General features: G+C 44.3%; 1 protein-coding gene across 1 annotated transcript in view; it reads right to left on the reverse strand.

The window, feature by feature from the left end:
• The window catches only part of LOC135541628 (plasma membrane calcium-transporting ATPase 1-like), a 298,234-nt gene extending 282,117 nt beyond the window's left edge, over nucleotides 1-16,117 (reverse strand). The window contains exon 1 of the mRNA XM_064967935.1: nucleotides 16,034-16,117. The gene's annotated coding sequence lies outside the window, so the exon portion shown is untranslated. The remainder of the gene's footprint in view (nucleotides 1-16,033) is intronic.
• Nucleotides 16,118-21,222: the final 5,105 nt, after the last annotated feature.

A 21,222-nucleotide genomic window follows, 5' to 3' on the forward strand; every position in this document is an offset into this window, starting at 1 on the left:
CTTAAATACAAGTAAAACTAAATACATGCTCTTCAACCGATCGCTGCCTGCACCTGCCCCGCCTGTCCAACATCACTACTCTGGACGGCTCTGACTTAGAATACGTTGACAACTACAAATAACTAGGTGTCTGGTTAGACTGTAAAATCTCCTTCGAGACCCACATCAAACATCTCCAATCCAAAGTTAAATCTAGAATTGGCTTCCTATTTTGCAACAAAGCATCCGTCACTCAGGCTGCCAAACATACTCTTGTAAAACTGACCATCCTACCAATCCTCGACTTCGGCGATGTCATTTACAAAATAGCCTCCAATACCCTACTCAACAAATTGGATGCAGTCTATCACAGTGCAATCCGTTTTGTCACCAAAGCCCATATACTACCCACCATTGCGACCTGTACGCTCTCGTTGGCTGGCCCTCGCTTCATACTCGTCGCCAAACTCACTGGCTCCATGTCATCTACAAGATCTTGCTAGGTCCCCCCTTATCTTAGCTCGCTGGTCACCATAGCATCACTCACCTGTAGCACGCGCTCCAGCAGGTATATCTCTCTGGTCACCCCCAAAACCAATTCTTTCTTTGGCCGCCTCTCCTTCCAGTTCTCTGCTGCCAATGACTGGAACGAACTACAAAAATCTCTGAAACTGGAAACACTTATCTCCCTCACTAGCTTTAAGCACCAACTGTCAGAGCAGCTCACAGATTACTGCACCTGTACATAGCCCACCTATAATTTAGCCCAAACAACTACCTCTTTCCCTACTGTATTTATTTTATTTATTTTGCTCCTTTGCACCCCATTATTTTTATTTCTACTTTGCACATTCTTCCACTGCAAATCTACCATTCCAGTGTTTTACTTGTTATATTGTATTTACTTTGCCACCATGGCCTTTTTTTGCCTTTACCTCCCTTATCTCACCTCATTTGCTCACATCCCATATAGACTTGCTTATACTGTATTATTGACTGTATGTTTGTTTTACTCCATGTGTAACTCTGTGTCGTTGTATGTGTCGAACTGCTTTGCTTTATCTTGGCCAGGTCGCAATTGTAAATGAGAACGTGTTCTCAACTTGCCTACCTGGTTAAATAAAGGTGAAAAAAATATATATATATTTCCCACCTACGCTTGCACACCCACACTGATACTGTACACACACTGGCATGATAAAACAGTGATTTTTTAATTGGGGCTATGACAGTGTATTACAAATCAGTCTGACAGTACTTCTTACAGCATTTCATTGTGATGAAAGTATGGGTTGAAGTAACTGAAATGTATCAGAAAGGTATTGGGAAGTTCAGAAGATCATCAGGCAATACTTTTTTTGATCTTCTGTGTAGAAAACAATCCCCCCAGTCTGATTTAGTGCCTGTTCTTGCCCACTCTGTTCTAATGAGATTTGTGGGGATTGTGAAGCTTCTGAAGCTAAGCAGGGTTGGTCCTGGTCAGTCCCTGGATGACCAGATGCTGCTGGAAGTGGTGTTGGAGGGCCAGTAGGAGGCATTCTTTCCTCTCATCTAAAAAAAATATCCCAATTGCCCAGGGCAGTGATTGGGGACACTGCCCTGTGTAGGGTGCCGTCTTTTGCACGGGATGTTAAACGGGTTCCTGACTCTCTGAGGTCATTAAAGATCTCATGGCACTTATCGTAAGAGTAGGGGTGTTAACCCCTGTGTCCTGGCTAAATTCCCAATCTGGCCCTCAAGTCATCATGATCACCTAATAATCCCCAGTTTACAATTGGCTCATTCATCCCCCTCCTCTCCCCTGTAACTATTCCCCAGGTTGTTGCTGTAAATTAGAATGTGTTCTCAGTCAACTAACCTGGTATAATAATGGATTAAAAAAGACAGAAGACACATAATGTATGTCGTCCTGCGAGTCTTTTAGTGACGGGGTCATAATATTTTGCAGCTTAAACCGTTCAAAAGATAGAGCCACATTTGCAGGAAGAAAACAGAAACCACTCTGTTTGTTACAACCTCATCTAACAGAAACCACTCTGTTTGTTACAACCTCATCTAACAGAAACCACTCTGTTTGTTACAACCTCATCTAACAGAAACCACTCTGTTTATTACAACCTCATCTAACAGAAACCACTCTGTTTGTTACAACCTCATCTAACAGAAACCACTCTGTTTATTACAACCTCATCTAACAGAAACCACTCTGTTTGTTACAACCTCATCTAACAGAAACCACTCTGTTTGTTGCAACCTCATCTAACAGAAACCACTCTGTTTATTACAACCTCATCTAACAGAAACCACTCTGTTTATTACAACCTCATCTAACAGAAACCACTCTGTTTGTTACAACCTCATCTAACAGAAACCACTCTGTTTGTTACAACCTCATCTAACAGAAACCACTCTGTTTATTACAACCTCATCTAACAGAAACCACTCTGTTTATTACAACCTCATCTAACAGAAACCACTCTGTTTGTTACAACCTCATCTAACAGAAACCACACTGTTTGTTACAACCTCATCTAACAGAAACCACTCTGTTTGTTACAACCTCATCTAACAGAAACCACTCTGTTTGTTACAACCTCATCTAACAGAAACCACTCTGTTTGTTACAACCTCATCTAACAGAAACCACTCTGTTTATTACAACCTCATCTAACAGAAACCACTCTGTTTATTACAACCTCATCTAACAGAAACCACTCTGTTTGTTACAACCTCATCTAACAGAAACCACTCTGTTTGTTACAACCTCATCTAACAGAAACCACTCTGTTTATTACAACCTCATCTAACAGAAACCACTCTGTTTGTTACAACATCATCTCACAGAAACCACTCTGTTTGTTACAACCTCATCTAACAGAAACCACTCTGTTTATTACAACCTCATCTAACAGAAACCACTCTGTTTGTTACAACCTCATCTAACAGAAACCACTCTGTTTGTTACAACCTCATCTAACAGAAACCACTCTGTTTGTTACAACCTCATCTACCAGAAACCACTCTGTTTGTTACAACCTCATCTAACAGAAACCACTCTGTTTATTACAACCTCATCTAACAGAAACCACTCTGTTTATTACAACCTCATCTAACAGAAACCACTCTGTTTGTTACAACCTCATCTAACAGAAACCACTCTGTTTATTACATCCTCATCTAACAGAAACCACTATGTTTGTTACAACCTCATCTAACAGAAACCACTATGTTTATTACAACCTCATCTAACAGAAACCACTATGTTTATTACAACCTCATCTAACAGAAACCACTCTGTTTGTTACAACCTCATCTAACAGAAACCACTATGTTTATTACAACCTCATCTAACAGAAACCACTCTGTTTGTTACAACCTCATCTAACAGAAACCACTCTGTTTATTACAACCTCATCTAACAGAAACCACTCTGTTTGTTACAACCTCATCTAACAGAAACCACTCTGTTTATTACAACCTCATCTAACAGAAACCACTCTGTTTATTACAACCTCATCTAACAGAAACCACTCTGTTTATTACAACCTCATCTAACAGAAACCACTCTGTTTGTTACAACCTCATCCAGCAGAAACTGCTCTGTTTGTTACAACCTCATCGAGCTTTCTATGAACCAAGTGCTTATTTTCATTGTTTTTTCATAGACTTTCTCTCGTCACCCCATTTTCAAATCAGGCGGGCCCACATGATGTTGAAAGCCCTAGTTTGGGAAACGCAATTGCAGCTCCTCTAACATTTATACAAACATTTTATAGATGTTTTTTAGGTGACGTTATATTGTAGCTACTCTGCATGGCCAGCTGAGTTATTGGGCAGAGGGAGGAAAAGAGAAAGAAAACAATACAAAATAGAAAACAATAGGATTTATAAAGGAGGTCAGAATAACATGCCAAGACTGCCTTTTGACAAGGTTCAGTGTCTTATTGTCTTGTGTTACGTATAAAGGACTAAGCACCCGAGTCTGATGATCAGATATAGGCATTCATTAATGAAAAATTCCAAATGGTTCACTCAATATAGAGGATAGCCCACACTCAGAACACTGCTTTGAACGGAAATGTATTTTCTAACACACAGTTGTGCAGTTCAGTTGGGTCCTGAGCCAGTCACCACCATTCAGAAAACATGGGGTAAGATCACCTCCATGTGGTGAGTTAATGCATCTGCACCCAGGAGTAAAATAAAGATTAGGTGGGAGGAAGGGGATCCCTTTCTCAGTTCACACCGAGACAGATATGAAAAAGAGAAATGGAGCTAGAGAAAACATTCTTATCAATGTGGAGGTTATTTGCAAAGGCTCCTGATCGATTAAAACAAGGCTTTCATTTTCTCCACCACTTTCCAGGGACCAACCAGAGCTGACCCTGCTTAATGCTGGATGGTATGCATAAGAAAAATGTGAATTGTAATTTGGGTGAACAACCCCTTGCTGTTTAGAGAGGATGTGACATAGATGACACAGAAAAAAATGGAGCATGAATGGCAGTTGAGGGAGAAAGAGAGGGAGGAATAGCGAGAGGGTGATATGGTAAGAAATTGATGGACTGTGGGGAAAATAACATTTTGTGTATTCTGAGTTAGAATTATTATTTAGTTGACTACTTGAAAAGGATTAGTAGGATACTGTGGGTATAATGTAATATGACCTAAAACAAATGCTTGGCACAACACTGTGAAATATGAACCAAGACCTTCTTACCACATTTAGCTAACATGGAAATCCAGTTACTAGTGAGAAATCCACCACTGTTAAGATCTGATCACTATATAGTTTGCAATTAACTAATACGTATGCCATCAGTCTCTTTGCATATCTAGCCCCTATGCACTATGCACTATGCACTATGCACTATGCACTTGTGGAGCGCTCAGAGGGTTGGGGAGGTGGAAGCACTTTGGCAGAAATTCCTAGCCTATCCTATCATAAGGTAAAGTGCAGCTATACCACATTGTCAGATCTCCACACATGCATACGGAAGGTGAGGCAGGCAGATATAGGAGGAGGTGTACAGGTTGATGTTTATGGGATTTCCATCCAGCCTGATGTCTTCCAGGGAGCGTTGTATATAATTACAGTCATGGCTGTAACAGAACGTGTCCACGAGGAGAGCCTGGATGTTGTTGTTCTGGTGGAGAGAGAGAGAGGGAGGGTGGGAGGGGGGGGGGGCAGAGAGAAAGAGAGGTAACGAGACACAGAGAGAGAGAGAGAGGGGGGCAGAGAGAAAGAGAGGTAACGAGACACAGAGAGAGAGAGGGGGCAGAGAGAAAGAGAGGTAACGAGACACAGAGAGAGAGAGGGGGGGGCAGAGAGAAAGAGAGGTAACGAGACACACAGAGAGAGAGAGGGGGGGGGGGCAGAGAGAAAGAGAGGTAACGAGACACAGAGAGAGAGAGAGGGTGGGTGGAGGGGGCAGAGAGAAAGAGAGGTAACGAGACACAGAGAGAGAGAGGGGGGGCAGAGAGAAAGAGAGATAACGAGACACAGAGAGAGAGAGGGGGGGCAGAGAGAAAGAGAGGTAACGAGACACAGAGAGAGAGAGAGAGGGTGGGTGGGGGGCAGAGAGAAAGAGAGGTAACGAGACACAGAGAGAGAGAGAGAGGGGGGGCAGAGAGAAAGAGAGGTAACGAGACACACAGAGAGAGAGGGGGGGCAGAGAGAAAGAGAGGTAACGAGACACAGAGAGAGAGAGGGGGGGCAGAGAGAAAGAGAGGTAACGAGACACAGAGAGAGAGAGAGGGGTGGGTGGGGGCAGAGAGAAAGAGAGGTAACGAGACACACACAGAGAGAGAGGGGGGGGGCAGAGAGAAAGAGAGGTAACGAGACACAGAGAGAGAGAGAGAGGGGGGGCAGAGAGAAAGAGAGGTAACGAGACACACAGAGAGAGAGAGGGGGGCAGAGAGAAAGAGAGGTAACGAGACACAGAGAGAGAGAGGGGGGCAGAGAGAAAGAGAGGTAACGAGACACAGAGAGAGAGAGAGAGGGTGGGTGGGGGGGGCAGAGAGAAAGAGAGGAAACGAGACACACACAGAGAGAGAGGGGGGCAGAGAGAAAGAGAGGTAACGAGACAGAGAGAGAGGGTGGGGGGCAGAGAGAAAGAGAGGTAACGAGACAGAGAGAGAGAGGGGTGGGTGGAGGGGGGGCAGAGAGAAAGAGAGGTAACGAGACAGAGAGAGAGAGGGTGGGTGGGGGGGGCAGAGAGAAAGAGAGGTAACGATACACAGAGAGAGAGAGAGGGGGTAGGGGGGCAGAGAGAAAGAGAGGTAACGAGACACAGAGAGAGAGAGAGGGGGGCAGAGAGAAAGAGAGGTAACGATACACAGAGAGAGAGAGGGGGGGGGCAGAGAGAAAGAGAGGTAACGAGACACAGAGAGAGAGAGAGAGGGTGAGAGAGAAACAGAGAGGGGGGTTGTGTGTTACTATGATGAGGTAATTCAACTGGATTATGCAGAGACATGATTACAGACTTCATTCAATTAATTCACAGACTCCCCAGCTAACACATTTGGTTCCTTGGAAGTTGAGGAAACGAATGCTTTTGGTGTCGCATTGGTTGTGGGAACAAAGCCATATGTTTCCTGACTGGTAAAATGGAATGTTTTTTAAACATTCTGAGAACCAAAGTGAAAATGTTGCCTGTTCTTGGAATGCTTATTTTTAGGTTGCAGGGAAGTTCTGAGAATGTTTTGCTCTGGTTCCTTGAACATTTTCATAGGAGGTTTTATTAATGGGCTTCCTGTCTAATCGCAGCCTTGGAAATTAAATTCCTTAGGCATAAATCATGCATATACATTGTTTATTGAGACAGCATCAGTGAGATTCAAACCGATAATCTTCTGTTCTCTATGCATGTAATTAGTCCACTGCTCCACCAGGATGGTGCTAGAATGCCATGTTAGTCTATTCAAACGGACCCAAATTTCAAAGAAAACAAGCACAAGATCAGGTGTGGCCAATTAGTGGGCGCGGCCAACACACCTGAACATGCTTAACAAAATGGAGGAAAAGAGAAAGTTTTGTTGATGCTGAGAACAGAATGTGTATGTTGTAAATACCATTATTTTGGAATATTCTCTGAACGTTACTAAAGTTTTCCTGTGGTTTTTATGGAAAGTTTCCTTAATGGCCCGAGAACAATTTCAGAACATGAATTTAAGTAGAGCCATATGGGGAAACCTGCAGGAAACGTTATGCGGAAGAACTGAAATTCCCACAGAAGAATGTTGTTTAACGTTTTTGCACCAATTGGAGAACATTACTTTAAATATAACCATGAGGAAACCTGTAGGAAACGTTATGCTGAAGTACTGAAATTCCCACAGAAGAATGTTGTTTCTTAACGTTCTATGAACTATTTGAGAACATTCTCAACATTCCTAGAACATTACCAAAATTGAAATGAGATGTAACCACGTTTGAACTTATTGGAAACTTTCTATTAAATAATTGAAATACCAAGAAAATAATGATTTTTTTGACAAGTTCCTTAAATGTGCTGAGAATATTCCAAAGCCAAGCAACTATCCTGCACCATTCCCAGAAAGTTGTAGGAAGGTTCTAAGCGAAATAACCACAGGAAAAGCATGCTTACACCAAGCTGTAAGAAACACATCTTTCTCAGAATGCTATGTGCTTGCTGGGAACATTCAATCTCTAGAGTCCTTCTCTCATCCTGTCTCTGTCACTGCTCCAATTTGATTGTGTGCCAGTTATGAATCCATTGACTGCGGAGGATAGGAGAGAGAAACCGGGCTGTAATGTGGCTGAAAAAGTATGGGGGACGGCCTGAGGATTGGAGTAGAGCTGTGGGGCTGAACAGTTAGTCTCCCACATTTGCAACCCTCATAGAATACTAGGTTTGAGACATTGCCTTTGATGTGTGCAGGGCCGGCTCTAGGATGATATTTCTTGGCAGGCAGTTAGACACTTTTTGGGCTGTTTCAAAGCTTGCTTACTGCAACTGTTTAACATGACTCGTACATAATCATTTCGGTAGGCAATGGACACCCCTGCACCTCCCTAGAGCTGGCGAGTCTCACTCCAACTATTTATTTTACATTTACATTTACATTTTCCTGTTGAAAAACGTTGGTGCGGACAGCACAGTACATCACTGGGGCCGAGCTTCCTGCCATCCAGGACGTCTATATCAGGCAGTGTCAGAGGAAGCCACCCTGACCATAGACTCTGCTACCGTTCGTAAAAACGGTACTGAAGCATTGGCTCTCAGACCAACAGGCTCCAAGACAGCTTCCAATTGGTTCATTCTTCCCCATCCTCTCCCCTGTATCTATTCCCCAGGTTGTTGCTGTAAATGTGTTCTCAGTCAACTTATCTGGAAAAAAAAAACAATACAATAAAAATTCTACCCTTAAGCCATAAGACTGATAAATTGTTAATTAAATGGTTACCCGGGCTATCTGCACTGACCCCTTGAACTGACTCACAAGACAATATACACAATATATACACTCACTCACAGACACTACACTGAAACTCTCACACAAAACCCACACACATTCACATATACTACATATGCACCAGTGGAGGCTCCTCAGATGAGGAAGGAGATGACCATCCTCCTCAGTGAATAGTGAAACATTGAAAAAGTTTCCTTTTTAGAAAAAAAGTATACTTACAGTGGGGAGAACAAGTATTTGATACACTGCAGATTTTGCAGGTTTTCCTACTTACAAAGCATGTAGAGGTCTATAATTGTTTATCATAGGTACACTTCAACTGTGAGAGGCAGAATCTAAAACAAAAATCCAGAAAATCACATTGTATGATTTTTAAGTCATTATTAGCATTTTATTGCATGACATAAGTATTTGATACATCAGAAAAGCAGAACTTAATATTTGGTACAGAAACCTTTGTTTGCAATTACAGAGATCATATGTTTCCTGTAGTTCTTGACCAAGTTTGCACACACTGCAGCAGGGATTTTGGCCCACTCCTCCATACAGACCTTCTCCAGGTCCTTCAGGTTTCGGGGCTGTCGCTGGGCAATACGGACTTTCAGCTCCCTCCAAAGATGTTCTGTTGAGTTCAGGTCTGGAGACTGGCTAGGCCACTCCAGGACCTTGAGATGCTTCTTATGGAGCCACTCCTTAGTTGCCCTGGCTGTGTGTTTCGGGTCGTTGTCATGCTGGAAGACCTAGCCACGACCCATCTTCAATGCTCTTACTGAGGGAAGGAGGTTGTTGGCCCCATCCATCCTCCCCTCAATAAGGTGCAGTCGTCCTGTCCCCTTTGCAGAAAAGCATCCCCAAAGAATGATGTTTCCACCTCCATGATTCACGGTTGGGATGGTGTTCTTAGGGTTGTACTCATCCTTCTTCTTCCTCCAAACACGGCATGTGGAGTTTAGACCAAAAAGCTCTATTTTTGTCTCATCAGACCACATGACCTTCTCCCATTCCTCCTCTGGATCATCCAGATGGTCATTGGCAAACTTCCGACGGGCCTGGACATGCGCTGGATTGAGCAGGGGGACCTTGCGTGCGCTGCAGGATTTTAATCCATGACGTCGTAGTGTGTTACTAATGGTTTTCTTTGAGACTGTGGTCCAGCTCTCTTCAGGTCATTGACCAGGTCCTGCCATGTAGTTCTGGGCTGATCCCTCACCTTCCTCATGATCATTGATGCCTGTTGCGTCAAAAAACAGAACACTCAAAACATGAGCACAATGGCAGATCTTCCTTTGAAGAACTCCAGGCCTCAAGAGGGCAGATAACCCAAAAACACGGGTGGAACTAAAAAATTGAGCCAGGATTTCTGGAGGGACTACTTTTACATATTGACTGTATGTTTGTTTTACTCCATGTGTAAATCTGTGTCGTTGTATGTGTCAAACTGCTTTGCTTTATCCTGGCCAGGTCGCAAATGTAAATGAGAACTTGTTCTCAACTTGCCTACCTGGTTAAATAAAGGTGAAATAAATAAAATAAAAAACATGCACACCTGGCAGATAAGAATAGGTTTAAAATGTTTGGGCTTAGCTTTGCTTGGGTCCTCAACATACAAACAGCTCATTGTTCAACCCTAAAGAGGCAACTGGTATGTAATGTTTGGAATTATTTATTATGTTGCATCCAGTGCTTAGCACAATTTACATTTTTAACTCTGGTAGGAGTGGTGACTGCAGAAGTAAATGCTTGAAGTGCGAGATTAAATTGTTTAAACGTTTACTTTATTCAAAGCCATGCTTTGTTGTTGTGTCATGCATAGTTTGTGTAAAATAATGCATGTTTATTCTCTGTTTAAGGTTATCAACCTATTTCTATTCCCTATTCCTTATTCCTCTGTCATTCAACTACTCTATTCAACAAATCAACTGTTTCCATATTCAACAAATGGCATCAAAACCATAGTAAAACACTAAAAAGGAATTGAGTTGTCCCTTTGCATCCTTCACATGTTGAGCAAGCCGTTTTCAAGTTTGGGCAGAGCTGAAATAATTAACACCTAGACAACTTGACTATGCCCCACAAGGTGTGATCTTGCAAGGAGCCCCAGACCAAGGGTGATTGACCAGTCATCTTGAACTTCTTTCATTTTCTAATAATTGCGCCAACAGTTGTTGCCTTCTCACCAAACTGCTTGCCTATTGTCCTGTCACCCATCCCAGCCTTGTGCAGGTCTACAATTTTTATCCCTGATGTCCTTACACAGCTCTCTGGTCTTGGCCATTGTGGAGAGGTTGGAGTCTGTTTGATTGAGTGTGTGGACAGGTGTCTTTTATACAGGTAACGAGTTCAATCAGGTGCAGTTAATACAGGTAATGAGTGGAGAACAGGAGGGCTTCTTAAAGAAAAACAGGTCTGTGAGAGCTGGAATTCTTACTGGTTGGTGGTTGATCAAATACTTATGTCATGCAATAAAATGCTAATTAGTTACTTAAAAATCATACAATGTGATTTTCTGTTTTTTTGTTTTTGATTCCGTCTCTCACAGTTGAAGTGTACCTATGATAAAAATTACAGACCTCTATATGCTTTGTAAGTAGGAAAACCTGCAAAATCGGCAGTGTTTCAAATACTTGTTCTCCCCACTGTATGTATATCTGCCCCTCTCAAAAGATAGAATTTTGTAGATAATTGGCCCTCTTTCTGGGCTTCACCCACAAACAGGATCAGGCCTGGCCTGTTGAGGAGTGACGGACTCCATCCTAGCTGGAAGGGTGCTCTCATCTTATCTACCAACATAGACAGGGCTCTAACTCCCCTAGCTCCACAATGAAATAGGGTGCAGGCCAGGCAGCAGGCTGATAGCCTGCCAGCTTAGTGGAGTCTGCCACTAGCACAGTCAGTATAGTCAGCTCAGCTATCCCCATTGAGACTGTGTGTCTGTGCCTCGACTTAGGTTGGGCAAAACTAAACATGGCGGCGTTCGCCTTAGCAATCTCACTAGAATAAAGGCCTCCTCCATTCCTGCCATTATTGAAAGAGATTGTGATACCTCACATCTCAAAATAGGGCTCCTTAATGTTAGACCCCTCACTTCCAAGGCAGTTATAGTCAATGAACTAATCACTGATCATAATCTTGATGTGATTGGCCTGACTGAAACATGGCTTAAGCCTGATGAATTTACTGTGTTAAATGAGGCCTCACCTCCTGGTTACACTAGCGACCATATCCCCTGCGCATCCCGTAAAGGCGGAGGTGTTGCTAACATTTACGATAGCAAATTTCAATTTACAAAAAAACACCTGACGTTTTTGTCTTTTGAGCTTCTAGTCATGAAATCTATGCAGCCTACTCAATCACTTTTTATAGTTACTGTTTACAGGCATCCCGGGCCATGTACAGCGTTCCTCACTGAGTTCCCTTGAATTCGTATCGGACCTTGTCATAGCAGATAATATTCTACATTTTTGTGACTTTAATATTCCCATGGAAAAGTCCACAGACTCACTCCAAAAGTCTTTCGGAGCCATCATCAACTCAGTGGGTTTTGTCCAACATTTCTCCGGACCTACTCACTGCCACAGTCATACTGTGGACCTAGTTTTGTCCTTGGGAATAAATGTTGTGGACCTTAATGTTTTTCCTCATAATCCTGGACTATCGGACCACCATTTTATTACGTTTGCAATCGCAACAAATAATCTGATCAGACCCCAACCAAGGAGCATCAAAAGTCGTGCTATAAATTCTCAGACAACCCAAAGATTCCTTGATGCCCTTCCAGACTCCCTCTGCCTACCCAAGGACGTCAGAGGACAAAAATCAGGTAACCACATAACTGAGGAACTCAATTTAACCTTGCACAATACCCTAGAGGCAGTTGCACACCTAAAAACTAAAAACATTTGTTATAAGAAACTAGCTCCCTGGTATACAGAAAATACCCGAGCTCTGAAGCAAGCTTCCAGAAAATTGGAACAGAAATGGTGCCATACCAAACTGGAAGTCTCCAACTAGCTTGGAAAGACCGTGCCGTGTGTCACGACTTCTACCGAAGTCATTGCCTCTCCTTGTTCGGGCGGTGCTCGGCGATCGACGAGAGTAATGGGCATGTGGAGAGAGATAACCAGGATGTGGGTAGGTTTCTGCGGTCTTATTGCAAGGATCGGCAGCGGGAGTGGGCGAAGTTCGTGCCCTGGGCAGAGATGGCTCAGATATCACTATGTCACTCCTCCACTAACCTTACTCCCTTTCAATGTGTATTAGGGTATCAGCCGGTTCTGGCTCCTTGGCATCAGAGCCAGACCGAGGCCCCTGCGGTGTACAATTGGTTTCGGCACGCTGAGGAGACCTGGGAGGCAGCCCACGTCCACCTTCAGCGTGCCATAAGGCGCCAGAAATTTGGCACAGACCGTCACGGCAGTGAGGCCCCAGTGTTCACACCAGGGGACAGGGTCTGGCTCTCGACCCGAAACCTGCCCCTTCGCCTGCTCTGCCGTAAGCGGGGTCCGCGGTTTGTGGGGCCATTCAAAGTCCTGAGGAGAGTGAACGAGGTATGTTATAGGTTACAACTATCCACTCATTACCGTATTAACCCCTCGTTCCATGTGTCTCTTCTCAGGCCGATGGTGGCTGGCCCGCTCCAGGAGGCTGAAGTACGTAATGTTCCTCGGCCTCCTCTAGACATCGAGCGGGTTCCGGCGTACTCTGTTCGATCCATTTTGGATTCGTGACGTCGGGCGAGGACTGGGAGGGGTACGGGCCGGGGGAGAGATGCTGGGTTCCGGTGGAGGACTTGTTAGATCCTTCCATGTTATCAGAATTCCACCGTCTCCATCCGGATCGCCCTGCACCTCTCCCTCCGGGTTGTCCCCGAGGCCGGTGTCGACGCGCAGCTGGAGCCGCGCGTCGGCGGGGGGGGTACTGTCACAACTTCTGCCGAAGTCGTTGCCTCTCCTTGTTACCTCCGGTTGGAGCGAGCGGTCGCATCTACACTTCGGTCCGCAGGTAGTATAACTTTTCATTACATTTCATTACATTTCGTTATAGTACAACGGTTTGATTTGTCTTATCTTAGCAATTTCTTCTTAGCTAGCTACATAGCCGTCTTTGTATCAACGACAATTGCATATTATCGTATTTCGTCGTCCTAACGTATCTGCCCAGCAGCTAGCTAAGCAGCTAGCTAACATCCACTGTCCACTAGCACTGTAGAAACTATTACACTCAACTGAACGACTCGATTAGCGTAGTGTCAGCTAGCTACATAGTTGTCTTCGCTGTCTTCGTATCCAAGATAATTGTGCAGTTTAGAGTGTGTAGACTTAGAGTGATTATCTTAATTTACCGAGGTTAGCTAGCCAGCTATTTGTCGTCCTTAACGTAGGAAATGCTGCTAGCTAGCTAGCCAACAGCTAGCCAACCTCTACCGAATTGAACTCCAACTACCCGGTCAACATTCCGCGTCGCTCCACAGGTAGTATCACATTTTTCATTTCACTTCATTACAGTACAACGGTTTGATTTGTTTGATCGTAGCTAGCCAGCTACATAGCCGTCTTTGTATCTAAGACAATTGTGTAGTCTAGAGCGATTTTCTAGGTTAGCTGGCCAGCTATTGTCGGTCTTTCAACGTAGCTAGCCAGCTAGCCCCCGAATAGCAGCACTGTAGTAACTATTACAGTACAACGGTTTGTTTTGTTTGATAGTAGCTAGCTAGCTACATAGCCGTCTTTGTATCTAAGACAATTGTGTAGCCTAGAGCGATTTTCTAGGTTAGCTGGCCAGCTATTGTCGTTCTCTTAACGTAGCTAGCCAGCTAGCCCCCGAATAGCAGCACTGTAGTAACTATTACAGTACAACGGTTTGTTTTGTTTGATCGTAGCTAGCTAGCTACATAGCCGTCTTTGTATCTAAGTCAATTGTTTAGCCTAGAGCGATTTTCTAGGTTAGCTACATCGCAGCCACTACCAGCTAGCCTACTCCAGCAGTACTGTATCATTTCAATCATTTTAGTCTATAAGATTCTTGCTACGTAAGCTTAACTTTCTGAACATTCGAGACGTGTAGTCCACTTGTCATTCCAATCTCCTTTGCATTAGCGTAGTCTCTTCTGTACCCTGTCAACTATGTGTCTATCTATCCCTGTTCTCTCCTCTCTGCACAGACCATACAAACGCTCCACACCGCGTGGCCGCGGCCACCCTAATCTGGTGGTCCCAGCGCGCACGACCCACGTGGAGTTCCTGGTCTCCGGTAGCCTCTGGAACTGCCGATCTGCGGCCAACAAGGCAGAGTTCATCTCAGCCTATGCCTCCCTCCAGTCCCTCGACTTCCTGGCACTGACGGAAACATGGATCACCACAGATAACACTGCTACTCCTACTGCTCTCCCTTCGTCCGCCCACGTGTTCTCGCACACCCCGAGAGCTTCTGGTCAGCGGGGTGGTGGCACCGGGATCCTCATCTCTCCCAAGTGGTCATTCTCTCTCTCTCCCCTTACCCATCTATCTATCGCCTCCTTTGAATTCCATGCTGTCACAGTTACCAGCCCTTTCAAGCTTAACATCCTTATCATTTATCGCCCTCCAGGTTCCCTCGGAGAGTTCATCAATGAGCTTGATGCCTTGATAAGCTCCTTTCCTGAGGACGGCTCACCTCTCACAGTCCTGGGCGACTTTAACCTCCCCACGTCTACCTTTGACTCATTCCTCTCTGCCTCCTTCTTTCCACTCCTCTCCTCTTTTGACCTCACCCTCTCACCTTCCCCCCCTACTCACAAGGCAGGCAATACGCTCGACCTCATCTTTACTAGATGCTGTTCTTCCACTAACCTCATTGCAACTCCCCTCCAAGTCTCCGCCACTACCTTGTATCCTTTTCCCTCTCGCTCTCTTCCAACACTTCCCACACTGCCCCTACTCGGATGGTATCGCGCCGTCCCAACCTTCGCTCTCTCTCCCCCGCTACTCTCTCCTCTTCCATCCTATCATCTCTTCCCTCTGCTCATACCTTCTCCAACCTTTCTCCTGAGTCTGCCTCCTCAACCCTCCTCTCTTCCCTTTCTGCATCCTTTGACTCTCTATGTCCCCTATCCTCCAGGCCGGCTCGGTCCTCCCCTCCCGCTCCGTGGCTCGATGACTCATTGCGAGCTCACAGAACAGAGCTCCGGGCAGCCGAGCGGAAATGGAGGAAAACTCGCCTCCCTGCGGACCTGGCATCCTTTCACTCCCTCCTCTCTACATTTTCCTCCTCTGTCTCTGCTGCTAAAGCCACTTTCTACCACTCTAAATTCCAAGCATCTGCCTCTAACCCTAGGAAGCTCTTTGCCACCTTCTCCTCCCTCCTGAATCCTCCTCCCCCTCCCCCCTCCTCCCTCTCTGCAGATGACTTCGTCAACCATTTTGAAAAGAAGGTCGACGACATCCGATCCTCGTTTGCTAAGTCAAACGACACCGCTGGTTCTGCTCACACTGCCCTACCCTGTGCTCTGACCTCTTTCTGCCCTCTCTCTCCAGATGAAATCTCGCTTCTTGTGACGGCCGGCCGCCCAACAACCTGCCCGCTTGACCCTATCCCCTCCTCTCTTCTCCAGACCATTTCCGGGGACCTTCTCCCTTACCTCACCTCGCTCATCAACTCATCCCTGACCGCTGGCTACGTCCCTTCCGTCTTCAAGAGAGCGAGAGTTGCACCCCTTCTGAAAAAACCTACACTCGATCCCTCCGATGTCAACAACGACAGACCAGTATCCCTTCTTTCTTTTCTCTCCAAAACTCTTGAACGTGCCGTCCTTGGCCAGCTCTCCCGCTATCTCTCTCAGAATGACCTTCTTGATCCAAATCAGTCAGGTTTCAAGACTAGTCATTCAACTGAGACTGCTCTTCTCTGTATCACGGAGGCGCTCCGCACTGCTAAAGCTAACTCTCTCTCCTCTGCTCTCATCCTTCTAGACCTATCGGCTGCCTTCGATACTGTGAACCATCAGATCCTCCTCTCCACCCTCTCCGAGTTGGGCATCTCCGGCGCGGCCCACGCTTGGATTGCGTCCTACCTGACAGGTCGCTCCTACCAGGTGGCGTGGCGAGAATCTGTCTCCTCGCCACGCGCTCTCACCACTGGTGTCCCCCAGGGCTCTGTTCTAGGCCCTCTCCTATTCTCGCTATACACCAAGTCACTTGGCTCTGTCATAACCTCACATGGTCTCTCCTATCATTGCTATGCAGACGACACACAATTAATCTTCTCCTTTCCCCCTTCTGATGACCAGGTGGCGAATCGCATCTCTGCATGTCTGGCAGACATATCAGTGTGGATGACGGATCACCACCTCAAGCTGAACCTCGGCAAGACGGAGCTGCTCTTCCTCCCGGGGAAGGACTGCCCGTTCCATGATCTCGCCATCACGGTTGACAACTCCATTGTGTCCTCCTCCCAGAGCGCTAAGAACCTTGGCGTGATCCTGGACAACACCCTGTCGTTCTCAACCAACATCATGGCGGTGGCCCGTTCCTGTAGGTTCATGCTCTACAACATCCGCAGAGTACGACCCTGCCTCACACAGGAAGCGGCGCAGGTCCTAACCCAGGCACTTGTCATCTCCCGTCTGGATTACTGCAACTCGCTGTTGGCTGGGCTCCCTGCCTGTGCCATTAAACCCCTACAACTCATCCAGAACGCCGCAGCCCGTCTGGTGTTCAACCTTCCCAAGTTCTCTCACGTCACCCCGCTCCTCCGCTCTCTCCACTGGCTTCCAGTTGAAGCTCGCATCCGCTACAAGACCATGGTGCTTGCCTACGGAGCTGTGAGGGGAACGGCACCGCAGTACCTCCAGGCTCTGATCAGGCCCTACACCCAAGCAAGGGCACTGCGTTCATCCACCTCTGGCCTGCTCGCCTCCCTACCATTGAGGAAGTACAGTTCCCGCTCAGCCCAGTCAAAACTGTTCGCTGCTCTGGCCCCCCAATGGTGGAACAAACTCCCTCACGACGCCAGGACAGCGGAGTCAATCACCACCTTCCGGAGACACCTGAAACCCCACCTCTTCAAGGAATACCTAGGATAAGATAAGTAATCCTTCTCACCACCCCCCCCCCCTTAATGATTTAGATGCACTATTGTAAAGTGGCTGTTCCACTGGATGTCAGAAGGTGAATTCACCAATTTGTAAGTCGCTCTGGATAAGAGCGTCTGCTAAATGACTTAAATGTAAATGTAAATGTTGTTCGGGCGGTGCTCGGCATTCGACGTCACCGGTCTTCTAGCCATCATTGATCCTTTTTTCATCTTCCATTGGTTTTGTCTTGTCTTCTCACACACCTGTTTTCAATCCCATTCAATCCCATATCTTAACCTTCAAGCTGAATACTGGACCCTATTCCAGCTAAACTACTGTAAGAGCTGCTTCTTGTGCTTGGCCCTCCTATGTTGAACATCATAAACGTCTCTCTATCCACCGGATGTGTACCAAACTCACTAAAAGTGGCAGTAATAAAGCCTCTCTTGAAAAAGCTCAACCTTGACGTAGAAAATATAAAAAACTATTGACCTATTAGTTCTAGTATTTGCTAACGTTTTTAGCTAATACGGTGACAATGATGTAGGCTGTGGATGAGTCGGTTAGGGGTTATGATATGAAGGTTTGGCTTGTAAAGTTGTTTTTGCCTGGTCACAAACAGCCAGTGTGTTGTGCACTGAAGTGAAAGGAAAATGTGAGAGGAGAAGAGCGCGTAGACGCGAGAAGGAGTTATACAACACCAAGGAAAATGTTCAATCTGTTTGTATGTGGCTGTTATGAAAGTAAACTCTGTTTGCATGTGCTCAGGGGTGTATTCATTCCACCGATAGTGTTGAAAATAAACCGAATTAAACGGCATAAACATACCAGAATTTGTCCGATAGAAACTATCCTTTACAACTGTTGGACTAAAGATTGCACCCTAGATCAGCTAGACGCAGGCACAAGTTTCATCTCGACCTGAGCACCTAAGTTATAAACTTTCCTTCATAGAATAGGTTGTAGCAACCTCATATTGGGTATAGGGCCATTTTTTAGTATCGCGCAGTAGCCTAAACCTATCAATGTTACATTGAACTTGGTGAATGGAATATGAATGACAGTCATTCAACATGCTGTAAAAGAAATAAGGCTAAATCACTGATCATATGCTGCTGCTACCCTGTTCTCTATTTTACTCTTGTTATTATCTATCCTGATGCCTAGTCACTTTATCATGCCTTCATGTACATATTTACCTCAAATACCTCGTAATCCTGCACATTGATCTTGTACTGGTACTCCCTGTATAAAAATCTAATCAAATTGTATTTGTCACATACCTTGAAATGCTAACTTACAAGCCCTTCTCAACGATGCAGAGTTTAAATAATAATAATACAAATAATAGTAGTAACACAATAGGAATAAAATAAAATGCACAAGAATGAGCTATATACAGGGAGTACCAGTACCAAATCAATGTGCAGAGGTGTGAGGTATTTGAGGTTGATATGTACATGAAGGCAGGATAAAGTGACTAGGCATCATGATAGTATTCATACCCCTTGACTTATTCCACATTTTGATGTGTTACAGCCTGAATTCTAAATGTATTAAAGTGATTATTACCGCTCCCATCTATACAAAATACCCCATAATGAAAACATTAAAACATGCTATTAGAAATTTCTGCACAAAAATATATATATCTAATTTACATAAGTATTCACACCCCTGAGTCAATACATAACAGAATCACATTTGACAGAATGTGGGTCTCTGGGTAAGTCTAAAAGCGTTGCACATCTGGATTGTACAGAAATTGCACATTATTCTTAGAACAATTATTCAAGCTCTGTCAAGTTTGTTGTTGATCAGTGCTAGACAGACATGTTCAAGTCTTTCCATAGATTTTAATGCCAATTTAAGTAAAAACTGTAACTAGACCACTCAGGAACATTCAATGTCATCTTGGTAAGACACTCCAGTGTATATTTGGCCTTGTGTTTTAGGTTATTGTCCTGCTGAAAGGTGAATTCATCTCCCAGTGTCTATTGATAAGCAGATAACCAAGTTTTCCTCTAGGATTTTGCTTGTTCTTAGCTCAATTTCGTTTATTTTTATTCCTAAAAACACCCCAGTCCTTAATGATTACAAGCATACCCACAACATGATACAGTCACCACTATGCTTGAGAGAGAGGTACTCAGTAATGTGTTGTATTTGATTTGCCTCAAACACAACACTTTGTATTCAGGACAAAAAGCTAATTGTTTTGCCACATTCTTTGCAGTATTACTTTATTGCTATATTGCAAACAGGATGCATGTTTTGGAATAAAACAATTCTGTACAGGCTTCCTTTTTTCATTCTGTCAATTAGGTTATTATTGTGGAGTAACGTCAATATTGTTGAGCCAATCTCAGTTTTCTCTTAGCACAGCCAATAAACTATGTAACTGTTTTAAAGTCACCATTGGCATTATGGTGAAATTTCTAAGCATTTTCCTTCCTCTCTGGCAACTGTGTTAGAAAGGAAACATGCATCGTTGCAATGACTGGGTGTATTGATACACCATCCAAAGGGAAATTATAACTTAAAAATACTCAAAGGGATATTCAATGTCTGCTTTTTTATTTTGACCCATCTACCAATACATGGCTGACCATCTTTGCGATGCATTGGAAAACCTCCCTGGTCTTTGTGGTTGAATCTGTGCTTGAAATTCACTGCTCGATTGAGGGACCTCACAGATAATTGTTTGTGTGGGGTACAGAGATGAGGTAGTCATTCTAAAATCATGTTAAACAATATTCCTGCACACAGAGTGAGTCCATGCAACTTATTATGTGACTTGGTATGCAAATGTTTACTCCTGAACTTATTTAGGCTTGCCATAACAATGGTGTTGAATACTTATTGACAAGACATTTCAGGTTTTCAATTTTTATTAATTTGTAAAAATGTCAAACACAATTCCACTTTGACATTATGGGATATTGTGTGTTGGCCAGTAACACAACATCTAAATGTAATCCGTTTTAAATTCAGGGTGTAACACAATAAAATGTGGAAAAGTCAAGGCACTGAAGGTGCTGTAGATAATAATAATAATAATAATAAGAGTAAAATAAATAAAAGAGTAGCAGCAGAAAATGTGTAGTGTGTGTAGTGTGTGTGTGTGTGTGTGTGTGTGTGTGTGTGTGTGTGTGTGTGTGTGTGTGTGTGTGTGTGTGTGTGTATCTATGTATGTATGTATGTATGTATGTATGTATGTATGTATGTATGTATGTATGTATGTATGTATGTATGTATGTACAGTGCCTTGCGAAAGTATTCGGCCCCCTTGAACTTTGCGACCTTTTGCCACATTTCAGGCTTCAAACATAAAGATATGAAACTGTATTTTTCAACTACATTATTGTTGTAGGTGAAATAGCTCCCTTTTCTTCATCATGCTTGGCTGAGAAATCAACCGGAAAATGCTACAACTATAACGCCAAACGTTTTTCAAAATTTGCTCCATAATATCGACAGAAACACGGCAAACATTGTTTAGGATCCATCCTCAAGGTGTTTTTAACATATATATTCGATAATATATCCGTCGAGGCAATTGGATTCTCATAAGAAGCGATTGGAAAAATGGTTACCTCAGTATTTTACGGGAGATTTTCTGCGGGAGACGCCATGTGACCACATGCTATATATGGTCCCTTACGGCCATTCTTCAATGGAAATGCCTAAAAAGACGTCACAATGCTGTAGACACCTTGGGGAATACGTGGAAAACGTAAGCTCATTCGTAGATC

Source organism: Oncorhynchus masou, chromosome 6, assembly GCF_036934945.1.
Source record: "Oncorhynchus masou masou isolate Uvic2021 chromosome 6, UVic_Omas_1.1, whole genome shotgun sequence".
Taxonomy (NCBI): Eukaryota; Metazoa; Chordata; class Actinopteri; order Salmoniformes; family Salmonidae; genus Oncorhynchus; species Oncorhynchus masou.